The 6,126-nt window shown below is 39.1% G+C and overlaps 1 protein-coding gene across 7 annotated transcripts in view; it reads right to left on the bottom strand.

The window, feature by feature from the left end:
• Positions 1 to 6,126, bottom strand: part of LOC137633951 (elongator complex protein 2-like) — a 281,330-nt gene that overhangs the window by 251,351 nt on the left and 23,853 nt on the right. The gene's annotated exons all lie outside the window — the stretch shown is intronic.

The following is a 6,126-nucleotide window of genomic DNA, read 5'->3' as shown; positions in this document are numbered from 1 at the left end:
AAAACACATTAGGAACTAATACCTAAACACAGTAACTGCTTTCCTTTTGGAGTACGTAATAATAATAATAATAATAATAATAATAATAATAATAATAATAATTTAAACAAAGCGTTGAAAGTATTTCCTCTTCCGATGTCGACCGTTAGTCTCACTGATCACTTTTCTATATTTCCCAAAATTAGATTTTCTTTCTTTCTCAAATCATTGATTAAATAAGTCACTTGTGGTAATTAATGAATTTACACTATTATTCTTTTAGAAGAGAAAATTATTGCAATGTTCTTTTTTATTATATACAGTGAAATTTGAATAAGTTTTATGGGTCTATGAAATCATACTTTACTCCTTTATTTTGTTTTTAGTTTGTGCCTTACGCTTTTTGCCAGCAAGGGGTTTTATAGCCACAAAAGGCAATAGTTAGGAGAGAGAGAGAGAGAGAGAGAGAGAGAGAGAGAGAGAGAGAGAGAGAGAGAGAAAAGTTCATTTAAGCTGGACATTTTTAAGTTGTAAGTAACGGAGTACATCCAAACTTTCTCTGAGTAATTCAAAGCGTTTGCAAGATTTTATAGTTTTTATTTGCTTATCTATGATGAGTTTAAGATACAGTAAGAGAAGATCTACTTATCTCTATATATGTCAACATTTATTACATAACGGTGTATCTTACCTCAAGAATGGTCTAGACCAAGGAACATTATTAAATACCTGGTAGTTAGTCAACTCTAGTTGTTTGCAATCAGGGCCAAAAAGGTCATAGATGTTTCAACATCGTCCCAAACAATTTGTCTAACATAATTCATCCAAATAATTCTAAAAGTGATGAATTCATCTTTCATTTGGTAACATGAGTTTTACGGGTATGAAACAGAAATTGAAACGAGGCAACATATCATTGGTTGAATTAAGGAGGACAGCTTTGATTGGTGAATTGGAAATGGGTGGTTAGTTCCAATAATAATAATAATAACAATAATAATAATAATAATAATAATAATTTTAATAATAATAATAATAATAATAATAATAATAATAATAATAACAGGAAATATAAGAAAGGGAAGTCGGAAGCCCGGCCACTGTCCAGTGCTCACCAGCTGCCATTCATTTTCTGAATGATATTCAGAGGGAATTTTTTTCTAATATTTTAGAAAAAAAGGTTGTGGCATCGAAAAAAAAAAACAAATGGAACAAAATTCTACTAAAATAAGAATCTCCCACCATCACCACCCTCCCAGACCCAGAGAGAGAGAGAATCTCCCACCATCACCACCCTCCCAGACCCAGAGAGAGAGAGTGACAGGAGAAAGAATCTCCCACCATCACCACCCTCCCAGACCCAGAGAGAGAGAGAATCTCCCACCATCACAACCCTCCCAGACCCAGAGAGAGAGAGAGAGAGAGAGAGAGAGAGAGAGAGAGAGAGAGAGAATCTCCCACCATCACCACCCTCCCAGACCCAGAGAGAGAGAGTGACAGGAGAAAGAATCTCCCACCATCACAACCCTCCCAGACCCAGAGAGAGAGAGAGAGAGAAAGAGAGAGAGAGAGAGATAGAGAAAGAGAGAATCTCCCACCATCACCACCCTCCCAGACCCAGAGAGAGAGAGAGAATCTCCCACCATCACAACCCTCCCAGACCCAGAGAGAGAGAGAGAATCTCCCACCATCACAACCCTCCCAGACCCAGAGAGAGAGAGAGAGAGAAAGAGAGAGAGAGAGAGATAGAGAAAGAGAGAATCTCCCACCATCACCACCCTCCCAGACCCAGAGAGAGAGAGAGAATCTCCCACCATCACCACCCTCCCAGACCCAGAGAGAGAGAGAGAATCTCCCACCATCACAACCCTCCCAGACCCAGAGAGAGAGAGAGAGAGAAAGAGAGAGAGAGAGAGATAGAGAAAGAGAGAATCTCCCACCATCACCACCCTCCCAGACCCAGAGAGAGAGAGAATCTCCCACCATCACAACCCTCCCAGACCCAGAGAGAGAGAGAGAGAGAGAGAGAGAGAGAGAGAGAGAGAGAGAATCTCCCACCATCACCACCCTCCCAGACCCAGAGAGAGAGAGTGACAGGAGAAAGAATCTCCCACCATCACAACCCTCCCAGACCCAGAGAGAGAGAGAGAGAGAAAGAGAGAGAGAGAGAGATAGAGAAAGAGAGAATCTCCCACCATCACCACCCTCCCAGACCCAGAGAGAGAGAGAGAATCTCCCACCATCACAACCCTCCCAGACCCAGAGAGAGAGAGAGAGAGAGAGAGAGAGAGAGAAAGAGAATCTCCCACCATCACCACCCTCTCAGACCCAGAGAGAGAGAGAGTGACAGGAAGAGGGAGAGTGTGTGCTATTATCACCTCAAGTGACTGAATATTACTCTATTTTAGTCTGCTCCCAAAGAATTATCTTCGACAATAAATAAAATGAAAAATATAAAGAATTCCTGTTCTCCTATTTGCAGTTTGGTTCTTTCATACACTTCTATGCAATATAAACTAAAAGATTACTATTTGTGGATTTACCAAAAGTAAACGTAGAGAGTAGAGGTCCCCTTTTTTTGTTTTGTTTCATTTGTTGATGTCGGCTACCCCCCAAAATTGGGGGAAGTCCCTTGGTATATGTATGTATGTATATTATGGTACAAGATTTGCGCACAGTAGATATTATATCTAGATATATCTACTGTGTGCGTACTGTGTATTATATTGTGAGTATAATACACAGTAAACTATACAGTACCACATATGCATCATAAAATAAAGGCCCTTTTTAATTTGAGTCTATGTAGAGCTTTGTCATTACTGGTTGGAGAAAACCTCCAAAATGGCCACTACTATGTTGTACTGTAACAATAACATCTTAATAGCGAACTACATTCAAATCAAGTCTTTCAATACTAACTGAAGTCGATTGCTCTTCCTCCCCCTACATCCATTCAGGGATTGAGGCTGTCCCTTCCAGAGGAGGAGGAACAGCAATAATGTTCGGGAAGCTTTTTTGAAATAAAGAAAACCTGGCCAGAAAGGTTTGCTTTTACCTATTCATAAACACGCATACATAAAACCATAGATGAACACTTGGTATATAATCAACCTGGAGCGTGATCGAGAGCGACTCCTGCGACGCGACCTGCATCTTGTCCTCCTAGACCTAGAACTTCTGGACCCGGACGTTGAACGTCGTCTAGAGTGCGACCGTGTTCTATGAAAGAACGAGAATACGACGTAGAGTAATCTTCCGACTTTCGACGTATTCTTCGTCGAATTATGGAAGGCCTAAAATAAAATCGTCACCTACTTCCTTCTGTGTATATGGATATACTGTAAGTACAAAAAGTACTAAAATATATTTCAAAATACATTTTCAACAGCTGTAATTAGCATGTTAACATATTGCCATCAAACATACTTCTAGAATGGGAAGCTATCAAATCTAACATTATTTCACATGATTAAACCCAACCCTTTTATGAAAAATCAAGTTTTCGATTTAAAAATCATTTTAATACAGTACTTCCCCAATTTTTTATCACTAGCTTGACGAAAGAAACAAACATCTTACAGGGTTTTTAAGCTAGTCTGTCCCGAGTGATTGCAATCTTCGACCGACAGGGGTCTTGTAAATAGCATCTGTTCTGAAAATTCAGCTTTACAATACTGTACTGTACTTTGACTATCAGCCCACTAAATTGTGGGAAGCTCTTTATATGAATATTGAGTAAATATTGAAATAATAATTCTTTGAAAAAATTGCTTTATTTCAATAAATCTTATCCAATATTCTCAAGCTAAAAATAGATGGTTGTAAATCTACAGGTAAAGTGAAAACCCACCTAAGGAAAACGCAGATATCGAAAGAAAAAGGACAATTCTGATACAAAACTCTTTACAGCTTCAAGGATAGTGACAATCTGGTTATTCTTTTCACGTGATGGGCAAAATAAGACACCATTTAGCAATCTTACCGTCAGTGGGAACATTACAAGTGAGATTCAGTGTCCGAGCGTCTAGGACATCCCTTGTGAGAGAGGCCAGGCAAGCAGAATTCTAAGAAAAATGCTTACAAATAATCAGGTATTTCTCTTATACATAACTAAGTGTATCCCTGTTTCCCAAAAATTCAACATCATACCATCAAAGGGAGTATTTACACAAGATAGATCTCCTTAAGATGTCCCATGTAGCAACCAAAGGACCTGAAAATTGGCATCCAAAGGAATTTCCATCTTTCAAAAAGGCATTGTTACCTTTGATAATGATAAAACTAAGTTGCCACCTAGATTATAGTGGCCACCCGATAATCAAAGTCTTCACTAAAAAAAAAAAAAAGAGATGGCTCTATTATGCAAAAAGCAAAACAGTTTCTTAACATTGCTCTAGATCTAGACAATGACATTTTTACTGACTTAACAAAAAGTCTTTTCATCCAGGTTGTACTCAATGAAGGAATTGAGAGCAGGAAACTGGAAATGTCAAGGTAGACTTTTAGTGTTGAAATCCTTCTTTGCCTAAAACTCTTGTTAAAGGGGTCATTTTTACCCATAGCTCCATTTGAGGAAAATATAACATTGCCAGAATGCAAGAGCTACCAGAAAGATCTCTAACGTTAAAAGTCCTTAAACACAATTGAGACTTTTTTCTAATTAAAGGAAAGAATTTACGAACCCCATCCAAGTTCCAAGAGATGTCTCGAGGTAGGAGTAGTTTCGATAACAAAGGATCTGATAAAATCCCATAGAACGGCACCTCGTAGTAACGGGGGATGTTGAGAAAGGAGAAGACTAATTGGTAAGGGACCTCTGATAGTGGTTTTAACACGCCCCAGTTACTATACCGACACCCTATAAGGGTGAGCGAGCTGGGTATATTCCTGGCATTCCATGCAACTTTTTTCTCTGGTATATTTAGCAGTATTTATACCTTAGAAATGGTGCTTTAAGGAGCATTTCACTGGGCGACACAGGACCCTCGCCCAGAAAACGGATTTTGAGCGAAGCGAAAAATCTATTTTTGGGTGAGATGGCCATGACGTCCTTCAGTAGCTTCCTGAGGGTATATATGACTACAGTAGATATTCCCAGAGAATTAAACTAAAGGTTTCACAGAATTCTAACTTCTGGCGCGAGTACCCTAAAGGTTTCCCTTTAGGATATCGTATATCAACAGGGGACGTATGCTTGACACGCCACATGGCCATCTGCACCCCACATAGCGTTTACGCTTCGAGGGGGAAAATGTGGCAAGTTATAGGAGGAGCCGTTGCAAGGTTATCCTCCTGCATTACTGTTACTGTACCTCGCGACGTAAACAAACGGCAGCCATAGCTGTCCGCCATCTTGACTGACGTCACATCCGCCCGCTTCATTCCTATTCTTGTAGCGTATCCTGCCAGTTGTGTTTAGATTGTTTCCTTTGTCAAAATCCCTTATTTGAACTGCTTGACATGTCAAGCCCCACACAACGTCCAGAAGCCAACAAAGAAGAGTATCTTTTATTACCAGGTACTGAGGTATTCTTAGCATAGTTAAGAAATTTGAAAAATTTAATATTACTTCATGAATTTAGTGACAAATCTAGAATTGTACCACTCGTTTATACTAGCTGGCTTTGAAAGCCTCTATGCCCTGAGTAGGCTGTGTAGTCTCAAAGTGGCCAATAACATTAAGCTACAAATGTACAGTAGATATAATGTATCTGTAATCACACTACAGATGATACAGATTGAGAACATATTGCCTTATCAATTTTGTGGAATTCGTCAACAAAATTCTACCTTTACAGGGCTTCTAAGCCCTCCTATTACTGTCAAGTCTGAAAAAATATTGGGGTCCACTAGAACCATGGTAAGTAATTCACTTTATTAACTTGTCCAAGTAGTAAGCTACTCAGGTAGTCGTGGTCTACGTAAGTTTGATCGTGTAAACTCCTTCTAATATAAAAGACTGTATTAGACATATCAAGGAATAATTTTAAGGTACAAATGGCATGCGATTCAAAGGCGAGGGTAACGAAACGTCTTTAGATTAGGCTAGGCTAATTAAACCTTTCAAGGTTTAAGCTAGACTACACTTATAGGGTGAAGTACCTGTTTCTTTGCAGATCCAATTTGTTACAAATAATCATATCA

This window comes from Palaemon carinicauda, chromosome 43 (assembly GCF_036898095.1).
Source record: "Palaemon carinicauda isolate YSFRI2023 chromosome 43, ASM3689809v2, whole genome shotgun sequence".
NCBI classification, from domain to species: Eukaryota; Metazoa; Arthropoda; class Malacostraca; order Decapoda; family Palaemonidae; genus Palaemon; species Palaemon carinicauda.
Note: the sequence above shows the minus strand (reverse complement) of the source record. Positions and strands in the feature narration are given on the sequence as shown.